The 16,608-nt window shown below is 48.8% G+C and overlaps 1 protein-coding gene across 7 annotated transcripts in view; it reads right to left on the bottom strand.

The window, feature by feature from the left end:
* SLC4A2 (solute carrier family 4 member 2) overlaps positions 1–16,608 on the bottom strand; it is a 1,509,271-nt gene that overhangs the window by 1,072,530 nt on the left and 420,133 nt on the right. The window lies entirely within an intron of this gene.

The following is a 16,608-nucleotide window of genomic DNA, read 5'->3' as shown; positions in this document are numbered from 1 at the left end:
ATGTTTTACTTGATGACTTGCTAAATTCTCGCTTCCAACGTTTTACTCCATGACCTGTAGAGTGCTTCTTTGCTCCCAAGCTAGGATTGTGCTATAAAAATATATAATAATAATAATAGGCCGTGAAACACCAGGAAGAGGTTCTCCCAAGAACTTGGAACAAGAAGCCACGTAGCTGACCGAGGAGCAAAGAAGGAAGGACGCGAACAACCGTGAAGAGAGAATATTCAGGAAAGGGATCCCTGAACAGAAGAGTACAAGTCCCAAGAGACTTTTGTTTGAGACTGGACACATTTGGCTGGAACCCAGAGAGTTTTGGTTGGACCAAGATACTTTTGTTTGACCCCAGCGACTTTTGATTGATTCAATGGACAATCGTATTTGAACATCAGAGAGGTTTGTTTGCATACAGTGACTTTAAACCAAGGAGAAACTAGTGTACACAGTGTTTGGGAGTCCATTTAAAAACCCTCTTTTGACATCTTGACACCCTCAAGAAATGATTTGGAAATTACCTGTTATGTCATAGGTAAGGAACAAGTTACTTACCTGTAACTGTTGTTCTCCAGCATGGGTCTGGCATGGATTCACATGCTCATGAATATTCCCCGTCGTCAGGCTGGGAATCCTCGGTAAAGAAAAAACCAGTATCAGTTTCGTTTCTGATCTGTCTTTCGTAGTAATAACCAATCACTGGTCTCTGCGTCATACTGACCACAGCCAATGACTGCCCTCTACCTAAGCACCGCCTCTGGCAGCCATCTTCAGATTTGGAAGCACGTGAAGTGGCAGTATGACCAAGTGAAGAGCCGCAGAGGGGTAGGCGGGAGGGTTCGCATGTGAATCCATGCCAGACCCATGCTGGAGAACAACAGTTACAGGTAAGTAACTTGTTCCTTCTCCAGCATGGGGTCTGGCATGGATTCACATGCTCATGAATAAAGAATACATAGCAGTACACACATGCACAACCACGGGAGGTGGCAAAGGCTCAACATTAAGCATTACATCAAACTCAACATTAAGCATCTTACCTCCTCACCAGGCTCACCTCAGGCGAACATTTTGCGCAGCACTGCTTGGCCGACCCTGGACTCCTCCCTGGAATCCCGGTCGACGCAGTAGAATTTCGTGAAGGTGTGCGTCGACCTCCACGTAGCAGCCCTGCATATGTCCAGCAGGGGCACACCAGAAAGGAACGCCGTGGTAGCTGCGATCGCTCTGGTGGAATGGGCTCTCGGACGGCCAGGCAGCGGTCGGTTTGCCAACCGATGACAGTACATGATACAGCCGGAGAGCCATCTGGAAATGGAAGCCTTCGAGAGAGCCTTCCCCTGATTGACAGGTCCAAAGTTCACAAAGAGTTGTGACGTCTTCCGAAAACACTTCGTGCGGTCCACGTAGAACTTCAGCGCTCTAGCCACATCCAGCGAGTGCAAAGTCCTCTCAGCCGGCGACGAAGGCGACGGGAAGAACACAGGCAACACCAAGGGTTCGTTGAGATGGAAGTCCGACGGTACCTTGGGCATGAAGGAGGGGTGCGTCCTGAGCACTACCCTCGTGTCGTGAAAAGTCAAGTACGGGGCCTTGCAGGAAAGGGCCTGGATCTCTCCCACCCGTCGTGCGGAGGTGATGGCCACAAGAAACGCTGTTTTCCACGACAGAAACTTCAATGGGGCCGAGTGCAGAGGCTCGAACGGAGGTCCCATGAGCTTGGTCAGCACCACGTTGAGCTCCCACGCCGGGGCCGGAGCCTTCACCGGCGGGAACGATCTGAACAGTCCCTTCATGAACTCTTTCACCAGACGATGAGACCACAAGGACGTCCGCCCCGTGGTTCTGGTGTATCGGGAGATCGCAGCAAGATGAATCTTGATGGACGCGTGTGCCAGTCCAGCTTTGGCCAGCGTCAGCAGGTACGGCAGTACCTGGGGAGCCGTAATCCGTAGAGGGTTAATCTTCTGTGCGTGGCACCAGACAGAGAACCTCTTCCATTTGTGTCCGTAGCATTTAAGAGTCGAGGACGCCCTGGCCTTTGCAAGAACCTCTCTGCAGTCGGCCGGTATGTCGTATCCTCCAAACTCTAGCGCTGCAGGAGCCAGGCCTGCAAGTTCAGCGATTTCGGGTCGTGGTGGAGGATGGCGCCTCCTTCCCTGGAGAGTAGATCCGCGTCCACCGGCAGTTTGATTGGCGGGGACGCTGACAAGTCCAGAAGGTCCGGGAACCATATCTGCCTCGGCCACGCAGGTGCGACGAGGATCATCCTGCACCGTGACCTCTTGAGCTGGTTGACGAGCCGGATTAGCAGTGGCAAAGGAGGGAACGCGTAGAGGAACAGGCCCTCCCAGGGGAACGAGAAAGCATCGCCCATGCTCCTCGCCTGGGGAAACCTGCTGGCGAACCTCCGGCACTTGGAGTTCGTCGCCGTCGCGAACAGGTCGATCTGGGGTGTGCCCCACCGTCGGAAGAGGCGATCCACTAGATCCTGCCGTAGTTCCCACTCGTGGCACGAGCGCAGCTCCCTGCTGAGTGAGTCGGCGATGGTGTTTTTTATCCCTGCCAGATGAAACGGCACCAGAAACATCCTTTGGGCGACGGCCCAATGCCACAGGTCCTGCGCCTCCTTGGACAGTGCTGGGGACCTGGTTCCGCCCTGTTTCCTGATGTAAAACATGGTGGTGGTGTTGTCGGTGAAGATCCTCACCACATTGCCCTTGAGGGACGGAAGAAAGGACCTGAGGGCCCAGAACACTGCACGGAGCTCCAGGACGTTGATATGGAGGGACTTCTCCGTCGGGAGCCAAAGGCCTCTCGCGTGCAGATTTTCGGTGTGCGCTCCCCACCCTTCCAGGGAGGCATCCGTGGTCACTGTCTCCTGGTGGTCTGGGGTCTGGAAGTCCATGCCCGCCGTCAGATGCGCGCGGATGCCCCACCACCGGACCGCTCGGCGGAAACTCTCGTCGAGTGTGATCCTCTCCTCGAAGCCGCCCGTCGTTTGGATCCAGCGCGCGTCCAGGAACTCCTGGGAATGAGGTAGATGCAAGAAGACATCATTCCGAGGAGGGACTTGATGGACCTCACCTTGGCCGCGTCGGAAACCAACATCCGCTGTACCTTGCCCAGGATGGACCTGGTCCTTTCCTCCGACGGGGAGGCCAGAAGGGACACTGTGTCGAGCTTCGCTCCCAGAAACAGTGCGTTTTGCGCGGGTACCAGGTGGGACTTGGCGTAGTTCACGGAGAATCCCAGGTCCGTGAGAAGTTGGACGGTCCTTGCCGTGTGATCCACGGCGAGCTCCCTCGTCTTGGCTCGGATGAGCCAGTCGTCCAGGTAGGGGTAGACGTGGATCCCCTCGCGGCGCAGCTGCGCCGCCACCGGTGCAAGGCACTTGGTGAATACCCTGGGTGCCGACCGTAGTCCGAAGGGGAGGGCTTTGAACTGGTAGTGACGCCCTTGGACCACAAACCTGAGGAATTTTCGGTGCCCCTTTAGGATGGGAATATGGAAGTAGGCATCCTCCAAATCCAACGACGACAGGAAGTCTCCTTCCTCCAGCTGACCCAGGACGTGCTGGAGGGTGACCATCCGGAACTTTTGCGCCTTGATGAACTTGTTCAGACGTCGCAGGTCCAGGATGGGGCGCCATCCCCCCGTCTTCTTCTTCACGAGGAAGTATCTCGAGTAAACTCCGGAGCCCCGAAGCCTCTTTGGGACGAGTTCGATGGCGCCCTTCCTGAGCATCGCCTTTACCTCCAGGAGAAGTTGAGGGACGTGAAGTTCTTTCCTGGCCACGGGGGGGACGCGCGGACACCTTCTTTGAAACTCGAGCGCGTGGCCCCGGGCCAAGGCGTCCAGCACCCAACGGTCGGTGGAGAAGGACTCCCACACGCTGACGAAGCTCGCCAGCCGGCCTCCCACCGGGGTGCTTCGGTGGGGGCCCGACCCCACGGCCGGTTCAATCCTGCTTCGACAAGGCTTTGCCGCCTTGACCTCCTTGGCGACGACGGCGGGGTCCGCCAGACTTGCCTCGTCCTCTGTAGGCCTCCTGAGCCGACGAGCGGGCCGCTTGACGGTAGGTGGAGAAACCGCCGCCGGAACTTTTGGAGGCGCCCTTGCCTCCGCTGCTCCGAAAGGGCGTCCGTCGTTGTTGCAGAACTCCAAGGGCCCGGGCCGTCTCGGTGTCCGCTTTAATGGCCTGAAGGGAATCGTCCACTGTTTTCCCAAACAGGTTGTTCCCATCGAAGGGCATGTCCAGGACTCTGGTCTGAACGTCTTGACGGAAGTCCGTAGCCTTGAGCCATCCACGCCGCCTAAGGCAAACGCCGTTGCCCAACTGGCGGAACCCAGTGTCGGCGTTGTCCGTCGCAACGGTAATGGCGTGGTCCGAAGCCACCTCACCTTCCTGCAGGATCTCCAGGGCCTCTGCCCTCTTGTCGTCCGGCAAGAAGTCCAGCAGGGGAGCCAGTTTGTACCAGAGCTCCCTGTCGTAGCGGGCCACGATAGCCAAGATGTTGGCCGCTTTAATCGTCGTCGCCGCAGACGAGATGACTCTGCGTCCCATAGCGTCCAATTTCTTTCCCTCGCCGTCCGGTGGGGAAGTCGATGTGGAGGCTGCACCCCCCCCGCTTTTTTCCTGGCCGCCGCGGAGACGACGGAGTCCGGGGTGGGCTGCGCCCGGAGGCACAGGGGGGCCGTGTCCGGGACCCGGTACTTCTTCTCGTACCGGTCTCTTCTAGCTGGTGTCGTGGAAGGGTTCTTGAGGAGGGTGAGGCCCTCATCCCAAATGTCGTCCAATAGAGGCACTGAGACGACCGTCTTCCTCTTGGCCTCGCGCCGCTGATAAAGGAAGCCTTCCTTCTTCTTCTCCTCAGGGCAGAGTTGGAAAAGCTCGGATGCCCTGGTGATCATGGAGTGGAACGATCCAATTTCATCGGGCGGAGAAGCCCTGGTGGGAGGCGACGACGGTACATCCTCGTCGTATACCTCGTCGTCCGTACCCGTCGCTGCCGTGTCAGTCCCCGTATCATCCCCTCGGGTGGACGGGGAGGAGGGCTGGAAGGGGCGCGACGGCTGAAAAGGAGGCGGAGGGTGGATCCTTCTTTTCTTGGTAGGGGGAACACCAGAAGGTGCCGGTTCTGGGTCCCCCGACGGGAGAGGTTCCGTCGGCAACGGTAGTCTCGTCCTTATCTCTGAGCATAAGGACTGTATAGCCAACAAAATGGCCGCCGAGTTGTCTTGCGGCGCTGGCAGAGGGGAATCCGACGGGCGATCAGGGGCCCCGTCGGTACCCTCGACGATGTCGTCGTCACCTGCGTCGGGATCCATCCCGACGGGTCGGTCTTCTTCCACGCCGAGGCCGTGGCTTAAGACGTCGACCAGCTCCTCCTCCGAGGTTGAGGCCGAATCTACGACGACGCCCTGCCCCCCCTTTTTCTTCCCCACGGGGGATTTCACGGGGGTCCTATCGATGGGCACAAAAGAGGACTCCCTCCGAGGTGGCAGGGAGACTCTGAGCCCCGAGGTCGCCACCACTGGTGTAGCCTCCACAGGCTGAGCCAGGGCCGCCGCGACAGTTTCGATAGAGGGCTTGGCCGGATGGATTAAGGCCTTCACCACCTTAGGTGCGCTCACCGCCTTATCCTTGAGGGGGGGGGACACTGCCTCGCTCCCCCTCCGCCTTCGAGCTCGACCGGGGCCTCTCCAGGAGCTTCGCCGGGTGCTCGGCCTTCCTCTTACCCGACCCAGAGCGTTGGCTCGTGGTTGATGGTGCCGGGGAGGGTGCGCCCTGCCTGGCGCCCGTAGAGCCCGACCGTTCGGCGCTCCCGGTGCCAGCGGACTCGCGGTGCTTGGCCTTATGTTGGACCCCCGTCGCCGGGGCGTCCTCAAAGGTCTTAGAAGACCGCTCGGCTTTCTTCCTCTTCTTCTCGCCGGACGGGCTCTTCCCTTCCAGCCAGTTGGCGAGACCTTGATGGCGGTCCTTCATGGTCCGCTCCGACATGTTGCCGCAAAACGCACAGTCCTTCTCCACGTGCGTCTTGTCCTCATGTAGGCAGTAAAGACAAAAGGAGTGTTCGTCCTCCTTGAAGACGTTCTGCAGCTGGCATCCAGGGCAGACCCTGAACAGCTTTCCGGGCGTCGAGCTTCCCTTCTCCTGGGCCATGACCGGGCCTGAGAAACTTCTGGTGTCCTCCAAAAGCGTAGCTCGACGAAATCTTCACCCTTGAGGGGCGCAGACGAATCCGACACGGGTCCCCGTTGATCGGATGGAGAATAGGTGGAGCTTGAGGCTCTTTTTGACCGAAAAAACGAAGTTTTGAGAAAAAACGTGAAAAAAATAGCACTAACGCTCGAGAGCAATAGCACGAGGATCCCAACACATGAACGTGCGGTAAAAATCTGAAGATGGCTGCCAGAGGCGGTGCTTAGGTAGAGGGCAGTCATTGGCTGTGGTCAGTATGACGCAGAGACCAGTGATTGGTTATTACTACGAAAGACAGATCAGAAACGAAACTGATACTGGTTTTTTCTTTACCGAGGATTCCCAGCCTGACGACGGGGAATATTCATGAGCATGTGAATCCATGCCAGACCCCATGCTGGAGAACTTTGATTACAGCGGAGGCAACTACCTTTGCACATGGACTGACTCAGCACCTAAATTCAAATGTTTAAGACTTTGCTGTACCACAGGCTCTGTCCCTTCCGCATGGAATGGGAATGGACGCCCACCGGTGTGGAGTAAAGCAGTTATGAATAAATATGCTCTAGACTGCATAATGTGGAAGTTAAAACTTACTTTATGGGGTAGGATCCATAGTATTGAAACAACTCTGCTCTCTCTAAAAATACTGATCTCTTCAAAACGTTCCTGTGGGATGCAAAGAATAAAGGGGGGTCGAGGGGCCATTGCAGATCTTTTTGAAAAGTACACATGAAGGTAGGTTTAGACTCATGTTAAGAGATAACATTGAGCATTTTCATTATGCGCTCTTTCCATGCCTGGTTGGTTGACACTGCTAGCCTGAACAGTGTTTGGTGCGCACAGAGAAAAGCTTATCTCTATGACAAGGTAGAGGGAATATTTTGGACAGCTGTAACAGTAAATATATACTCTCCCCACTGTAGCTTATGTTTTTTTAAGTATTTAAGAAAGCAGTTCGCAACATGGGGGGAAAAAAGAATAAAGGGAGGCCGAGGGGCCATTGCAGATCTTTTTGAATATTACACATGAAGGTAGGTTTAGACTCATGTTAAGAGATAACATTGAGCATTTTCATTATGCGCTCTTTCCATGCCTGGTTGGTTGACACTGCTAGCCTGAACAGTGTTTAGTGCGCACAGAGAAAAGATTATCTCTATGACAAGTTAGAAGGAATTTTTTGGACAGCTGTAACAGTAAATATATACTCTCCCCACTGTAGCTTATGTTTTTTACGTATTTAAGAAAGCAGTTCGCAACATGGGGGGGAAAACGCACTATTGTGGGTTACCATTGCATATAAAGGGACAATAAACTTTGTCGTAAATCGTAGATTAAAGCCAGGAATCTCAAAATCATACCATCTGGGTAAAGAACTCTCTTTTTTTTATGAGAGTCTTAAATATAAATACAAACTAAACTGATCTGAATACCTTATTTGTGTTCCCTAATGTTGCATTACAAGCTGATTCTTTTGGGTAACCAAATAAAACCCCATTTTAAGTGGTTTCATTAATTTCCATGATGTTTGCTGGTTTGACATTAACAACAAAAAATGATTTGCTTTCTTGTGGAATCTCCCATTTTTTCATATCACGCACAATAATAAGCAGCATGCATATGTTAAAAAGCAATATGAATGTGTGTCATTAGGTCTTGAAAGTCAAGTTGGGAATGCCATAGGAGAGTCTTTCGGGGGACAATGCTTATATTCTGGTGTTTGTTGTGTTCTATTCAGATGAAGAAAATAATGTTACAATCGTAATCTTTTTGCCTGTATAAAGGTTTATGCATTTGTCCAGTTGGTTTATAGTTTAATTGCTATACACATTGCAATTAATGTCTCTAGAAAACAGTATTAGTTTTATTTTGTAAAGCCATAACACATTTGTATCTGCAAAAGCTGTAGAAACACATGGTTAAGTGCCTTAAGTGCAGACTGGCCTCAAATTCCAGCTTCACCAAATAACGTGTTATCCTGGCAAATCATTGATCTCTCTGTGCCATAACTGCCAAAATCGGGAAGCTAGGTAGAGGTTCTGGGTATGGGGGCTGGGGCGGCAGTATGCCAGATATGGGTTTTGTGTTGTGGGGTGGGAATGCAGAATGCCGGCTAAGGGTTTTGTGTTTTCGAGCATATGGAGGCAGGAAGCCAGTATTAGCTTTTTTGATGTGTTGGGGGCAGGCAGGATGTCAGGATGAGGTTTGTGTTGGGGGATGAGGGAGGAAGGATGTTGAGTAGTGGGGAGGCAAGTTACCGGGTCTTTTCGCTGGCTTGGATGTAGCTCTTAGAACTAAGCCAGACCCATGGCTCAGCTCCGGCTAGGATCTATCCTTGAATTCTCTGGCTCGTCCACCTCTACTGTTTATTAGTGGAGGGACCTGGCGGGCAGAGATGAACGAATCCACCATAGGATAGGCAATCCCGGGTATATAACGTGGAATTCATTCAGCACTGGTAAAAGGGCATTTTCTGCCATGAGAAAACTACTCCGGGCTTCCTTTGATGTGGTCCCCAACTTAATGGCAGGTAATAGCATGTCCTCCCCACGTAGAAGTTAGTTTTCTTTAGCAACTTGACCCCCTAGTAAGACCAGGCTGGTTGGGTCCCTTTCTAAATACAGGCCAAGTTGTAGCATACCAGCAAATACACTATAAGCAGACTGGAAGTGGGGTGGGACTCGTGTTTTTATTTTTAACTGCATCCAGTGAAAACACCCAATGCAATTTTGGGGTAGCCATCAACTTTGGGGCAGGTGAAGATAGGTATTATCTTCATTGGGGAGATTCCCAATAATTCCATCCACAAATTAATAATAACTTTCTAGCTTCAGCCCCTTTTTGAACCTAAGCCTAGTTGCAGCATTTCTTGTCTATGTTTCCAAGAATTTCAGTGTCTACGTTTATGTCTGTGCACATGAGCGGGGATGTGGATACGCACTTAAGAGAATGGGGACGACTTCCTCCACAATGAGGCAGAGGAAAGAGCAGCCTCCTGTGGTACTTTTAACAAGAGGAAAATGGTCTTCCTGCAGCTGTAATAAACACAGACTGGCCAGGAGGCACCATGACATCTGGACCCACGCCTCCAATCCTGCATTTACAATGACAACATTATTACCAGATGCTTCAGTCAAATTGAGCCAAATCAAGACTAATATCCCAAAATGCATAAGTATGTTAAATGAAACTCACCAGGTCTGGAAAAACTGAATTTGAGCCATCTGCCCACCCTTCTCAGAACTCATGCACTACTGGAAGTGCTCATGAATGGGAGTTCCCAAGGTATAACGCTTGAGTAATGAGATTCTTCAGAATGTTAGCCGATTTATGCTCAGTGATCACTATCATCTCATTGTATCAGTTTAGAATGTTAGCTGATTCGGTTTTAGAAGTCACCATCATCACATTGCATCGCTAAAGAACGTTAGCTGATTCTGGCTCAGACTTCATCGTCATCCCATTGGATCAGTACAGAATGTTAGCTGATTCTGGCTCAGACGTCACCGTTATCACATTGCATCATGTAAGCTGATTCTGGCTCAGAAGTCACTGTCATCCCAATGCACCAGTACAAAGAAATGGTGTGACAGGAAAAGAATGCAAGAACAAAATAACCTTCCAAGTGAGTGCTTGGAAGGGTTTGAGAAGACCATCAGAAGAAGATGTATGTGATAATGCAGGCAAAATGAGCAAAGGTGAGTGAAAAGGGGTACAACCACCATTGAAATGTTAGTGGGGGACCAATATTGCCCAATGCGCTTTTAGGATTTCAGTGTTGGAGTAGTGTAGCAGAAATACTGTGTAGGCAATGTTGCAAAGTAAATTAGTTGTGTACTGCAGGAAGGATGGATTCAGTGACGACTGCCTTTCACTTAGGAAGGATGAGTTTTGGAGATGAGCTTTTTTGGAACGCATGGGCACAGGGGATTCACCAGCCCCAGGGACTGTCACCTGAAAGATTGATGGAGTTTGCTTATAGAAATAATTATTTTTTGGGGCTGGGGTCTGGAGATTTGTTAATGGACAAATTACCTTTCACCCCTAGTGGTGGATGGATTCTGGGCATTGTCATGGGGACAATACACTACATTTCACATCTAAGAAGTATAGGTTCTACCCATTGTCCCAGAGTCAAAACACTGCATTTCACCTTTTAGATTCTGAGCATTGTCTCACTCAAAAGTAGGTGTAACAAGTTTACCTGTTGAAACAATGTGTTCAGTGTAATTTCCAGATCCCTTGAACAAAGCATGGCCTTTTACCTGAAGGCTGGATGGCTCTACGGATTCATAGTGGAATAGAGAATTTGTACCTGGTATTCTTCAGGGACAAAAACAACTTTTCTCTTGTAGGAAGCAGGGGTATGGAGGATTCTCCCATGGACAAAGGGCCTGTCAACTGTTGGCGGGATGAGTTTTTGTTTTTTGCCAATGTCCAAAGAAACATCTAACTGAAACATCTAACTGAATGGGCTCTTGAGTTTAGCACAAGGGCAGAGAACTTGTCATTTGAATGTGAAACTGTGCCAGTAGAAGCTATAAAAACACAAGTTATTACTATGTCGGAAGAGTTGCTTCTTCTGATAAGCAAACTAGGGCGGATTGGTTGTGGTTGGTGGACCCAGGATAATCAGTCAGTTGAGTGTGGAAGGGATGGGTTTGGGGGATTCAATAGAGTCAGAGAAATTGGTCATCTGCACGAAGGACAGCTTCTGGGGATTTAGACAAAGGGAGAGTACATGTGAGGAACAAACTGGGAGAGTAGATGTAAGCTTAATGACTAAAGCTGATCTCACTTAGGACTCTTTTCAAAGTCCCACAGTCAGAGACAGGCCCAAGGCCTCTACAAACCACACCTAGCTTACGCATGTGTCACATATAGAAGCTGAAGACCTCTGCCAGATGCGCCAGTGGACTAATAGCCCACAATTGCAATGGAATTAAGAACTTTAAAAAACACAAATGGATTAATGTCATTAACAAAGGGAATACATTCTGTCACCTGTGGGAATAATGGATTCTGGGATTCACTCACCCACGGATATAAAACATGTCACTCAGAGGTACAACCTATTTTTTGTCTTCAAACAAGTACAGACCACCTATAGAAATGATACGCTCTGGAGGGTTACCAACGGACAGAAAACTGGTCAACTATAACAAAGGTAGGTTCTATGAGTTCACACAGCTGGAGAAACTATTGAACCTAGGAAGAATGGATTCATGCAGGGATGAGAATCTGCCATCTGTGGAAAAATAGAGTCTGGGCATTCTCTCGAGAGGCTGGAAAACGTGCCTGTACGAATAATGGGCAATGGAGGATTCACTCAGGAGAAATAGTACCTGGTCACATGCAGAAGGAATGGTTTCTAATTATTAAACCTATTAGATAGATTGGCAAATTAAGCACTTGCCTCAGACATTTGTTTTTAGCCTAGAGAACAAACGTTTGTAGCCCAGCAAGTCCAACTCAACCCATCACCAGCTGGAGGTCTACAAATTAAATAACATTTTAATTACTAATCATAACAAATATTATCAACAGACTTACAGGCAGGAGGAAACTGGCAGGACACACTATAAAAAAACAGTGTTTTCAAATCTAGTAGCAGATAGTGTCTCAAAACAGTATAAACATCTGGAATTAACACATAGTTACATAGCCTATAATCAATCGGGCAAGAGGTCCACAGTACTGTTACAGGGTTGCAAATACCCCCCTAAAAGACAGGCTAGGATGAAGTGGTTAGCCTAGGGACATAGAGCCTTTCACCTGCAGTGCAGGCTGAGCTCAGTGGATCTGAGCAGGTATACTAAGTTGTTCATCTCAAGTAGTGGATAGGTCCAATAAGACTGGAAAGGGACAAATAATTTAAAAAGGAAACAGAACTTCCTTCCTTTGCGAATTGATGGATTCAGAGCGGCGCTCAGGAAGATGAGGTTTGGGAAATTGGCACAGGGATCTAAATGTATATTAGCACCACCATTAAGTACAACTGGATGCATTTATGAGAATTGCATGGGGATGCCTAACTCAACACCCCACCATTTGAAAGGTTAAAGACGGGAAAGGAAGAGTCAATTACTTCTTGGTCTCTTTCTGGAGGCCTTGCATTGAGATTTTTGAGTTTACCTAATCATCCATTCTTTGGCATCTATCTGAAGGCATGCACCAATGGAGTGATTATAGCATTTCAGAAAAATGGGATGCTAGACCAATGCAGTACCCGGCCATTCACTGCAAACACTCCTCTAGAGAGGAAGAGTTATGTGTTTGCGCACAGTGAATTGTTCTCTCTCTGTAGAGATTTCATCCAATGGTGCAGTGCACACTCCGTTTCCTGATGTATATCCACTTGTACCAAGCCATGCACATCAGCGGGACACCGCCCTCTACTTCAATCCCATTTTCCAATATCCCCTCTGCTCACTTCCCGTTACTTGCCATGATCCCCTTCCTTGATACATCTGCATCGCTTCCCTAGTACAATCGAGCTGAGCACTTTAGGACAGGGCAATGAATGCAGTTTGAAGGATGTACAGGCAAGAGAAACGTTCCTTTATTTTTGCAACCATACCTGCAAAGTGCTCTAGAAATATATGTGAAATACAATGTGTTCAGACATTTGGGAGCAATGTTGACCAAACACAGAGTGAGTGACGTGTACTGGTGGCCTTAAATGGACAATGACGTAGACACAGCTTTGAACAGACGATGGAAATGCCATGCCAGTGACAGACAATCTCTGTTGTACAGTGAGGTAATGCCCGAGAGCCCATGGGGCAAATTAGACTTTATCGTTTTACTGGAGTAGATGAAACCAGACAGCCAATATGGCGTGTTAGTCGATTATCTCAATGGGTAGAATTACATTTCATTTCTGACATTTCATCGAGGACAAACATTCATGTGCTACAGGGCATATTCAGAATGGGAGCGTTCTCAAAAGAGTCCATTACGGACAACTGTGCCCTCTTGCCAGTGTCAAAATAAAATGGTTAACTTTCTTAGGGAATGCAACAATAAGTACAGGGAGCAAGCATATATCACTTCCAGGCAAATGGAAAGGACACACATATTCATCAGAGCCGGCCTGCAGTTGCTAGCAGTGTCTAACAAGGATGCCAGCCAGGGCCTCATTACGACCCTGGCGCTAAGGGGTTAACGGCGCCGTAAAAGGCTGCGGCGCCGTTAACTCCTTAGCGCCTAATTACGAGGTCCCTTTGCGGCTCCGGACCTTAACGGCTGGTCTGGACCAGCCGTTAAAGTAGGGACCCGCAAAGGGACCTTGAAGGTAATTACGATACCGCAATTTGCGGTACCGTAATTACCGCCTTCCCCTTTTCCATTGAGCCCTATGGGGCAAAAATGGGAATGGGGAAGGGCCAATGGTGCATGGGGAATTACTGCCCCGCCAACCTTGGAATGGGGTGGTAATTCCCCATTGCACCATGGCGGACTCGTTACAATACCGCAGCAAACATGGTGCTAATAGCGCTGTTGGTTACCGCCAGTGTTGTAATGAGGGCATATGAGCAGCAACTGCTCTGGAAACAGTGTCTGCTCATGAACTGATACCCAATGCTACCGCAGATGTGTCCCCATTTCAAGTAATGAGGTAGGACAGCACATTCAATGTGACTCCGCCACAGATTCTTGACGTCAGAGAAGACCCCAAAATGTCAGTACAAGACATAGGTACTCGGTCAAGATGAGTCAAAGGAAACAAAAGGAATGTCCGACATGCTGTGAGTGCACAGAGTTTATAACCGGCTTAACTTGTCAAGGTAAAATGAGCGCTGACAATGGAAAACATATCCTCTGGGAATCAGGAAGTGAGCAGGGCAATGTGGGCGGGGCTAGAGGTGCAGTCAGGCAGGCAAGTGAAATGACTGTAAAAAGTATTAAAAATGTACAGCAAAAATATCACCATTTTATAGAGACAATATATATATATTGATATGGTAACATGTTGAGGGGGGAAAAGCGAATGATTATAGGTTTATTTTTGCCATCCTGAATGGAAGCCTACAAGTATCAGCATGCAATGTAATATGAACCTACAAAAATCTCCTCTGGCACTCAAAACTGTATTATCAAGACTTAAACACGGTGAAAGAAAATGCATGATGCAAGAACTTGCTTGCAGTCATTGTTTCACACAACATGCAGCTTTATGCACCCCTCCCATCATCCCATCTCTAACGGGGCATGCCTTCAGGGTACATAGTTTAAAAAAAACTCACTGCTGTATATTCTGCGATCTTATATTGATTGCTTCCCATTTTAAATAGGCTGCTGAAACAAAGTGAAGAGTTAAAAGGAAACTTGATTCACTGCTGTGCCACCCTGTTTCTTTGATGTGCTGTAATGCAAAAACCTGGAGCACAGCTCTTCAGAGCTCAGAGCCCAGTCTCTGAACGCCTGATGGGTGATCGCAGCGGCTGCAGCTTGGGCATGGGTTGTTAGTTCCCCCCACAATCAGGATCCTTGCAGACAATTGTTGCTGCTTTCCGGATCAAAGGAAATGACCCCGTTCCTGTACTCGGTAACTCTAATCACGAGGACAGGGATACCTTATCAAAATACAGCAAAGCAAAATGAATGCAGGGTAACAGCAATGTTTGCACTTAGCTGCTGTTCTGAAGAGTAAAACAACAAGGTAAAATCACCTTTTCTTGCCAGTTTGGCGCTCCATTTTGCAAAAAAAGTAAACGCTACCTGCAAATGATGCTTTTCAGGCAGTTTAATAAGCGATTCCCATGTAATCCCCCTGTTTATTAGCAGGTGCTAATTCGATGTGGATTCCATAATAATACATCTGTTTTACACCTGCAGGAACATTTTATGCAGGTGTAAAACTAAATGTTCCCAAAATGGAAGAGGAAAGAATGGACGAGATGTAAATTCTGCTCCGGCCTCCTCCTCCACCCTATGCCAGCACAGAAATGAGCTGAAAACAGAGATGTAAAAGCAATACGCCTTGCTTTTACATTTCCATTTCCCACACCGCCCAGAGCAAAATGAGCTGCATAGAGTAAGAAAAATGAGGCGTGCATGATGCAGCATATACCGGCAGACTTGGAGTTGGACGTCCGGAAAGGTGCCAGTATACGTTGTTAGCAGCGCTTTATTTCCAGACTGGCCAACTCATAATGAGGGACAAGGTCTGGGGAACTAAACCCCAAACCCTCCTGTCCTGGATCACAAAGGGGTCTTTATTTATTTCTTCCCAACCTTAGCACACCTAATGCATTTCGAATGTTAAAGGTTTTCAAAGACGGATATGATAGCATTTAAGAGCATAGAGGCAACCAATCACATAGGACTGTTATGCGTACACTGCATTGCCGATATACAACCACAAAATACCTGCATCAAATGGTAATAGACTGCTGATAAGAGACTGACAGGCACTCTAGAGGGGATTTTTCTACGTCCCTAGAACCGTATATGATGTGTACAGCGTTTTTGCATTGTTGTATATGCCTCATAAACCACTCTGCCATTTCGCTATTCCTGCTGGTGGAGCTAGGGCACGGAAATGCTGTACCTGCCTTCCCCCATGCTTCTCAGCGAAAATAAACTGCATTTACACCAGTATGAGAGTTTCAAGCTGGCACAAATGCAGTGGATTCATATGAAATCCACCTGTTTTATTGCACCAGCTAAAAGCAGGCAGATTCCATTGGAATCTATCGTAAATATTTTCGTCCTTGCGTAAATGGCAGCTTGCATTTACACTTTTTGAACTACTGAGTTTAATACAAAGGTGTAAATGCGACTGCCCCTGTTTTTACACCTTTTCTGCATTTGATAGAGCAAATGAGGAAAGGGGACTTTTCCACATAAGTGCAAACCTAACGGGTCACCATCGTGCAATTTATTGATTTATTTTATGTGAGCTCTCTAGACTAGACTAAATGCAAATAGAATGGCTGATGTTGAAATACTGAGGGACGGTACAGAGACTTGCACCTTACACTAAACCTGAAAGCACACCAGGACGTCTGAAGAAAAGACTGCATCTGGTGGCAATAGACATCAAATAGTGCTACTGCTGAATCCTACGACAGTCCTGGGGATCGTGTATTTATTAATACAGCATCTAGTGTGGGGGTTTGTAACCACTGGCTCTCCCAATGTATTGGGCTACATCTCCCATCAGCCGTCGCCAGCATAGTCAATGATTTGGAATCATGGGAGTCGTAGTCCAAAACATCTGGAGAGCCAAAGGTTGCAGACCTCTGTTCTAGCGTGTGCTACAAATTCAGATCAATGAGTGGCTGGTCTTCAAATGTTACAAGCAGGACTTGCAAACTAAACTTTGAATGGTTGATGGGCAAAAAGTCAGAGCTAGGACAAAACAGATAACACAGGTTAGACTGGCAGTACATATTGCTATT

This window comes from Ambystoma mexicanum, chromosome 2p (genome assembly GCF_040938575.1).
Source record: "Ambystoma mexicanum isolate Mex_15411 chromosome 2p, UKY_AmexF1_1, whole genome shotgun sequence".
NCBI lineage: Eukaryota > Metazoa > Chordata > Amphibia > Caudata > Ambystomatidae > Ambystoma > Ambystoma mexicanum.
This window is presented reverse-complemented; position numbering and strand designations above follow the sequence as displayed.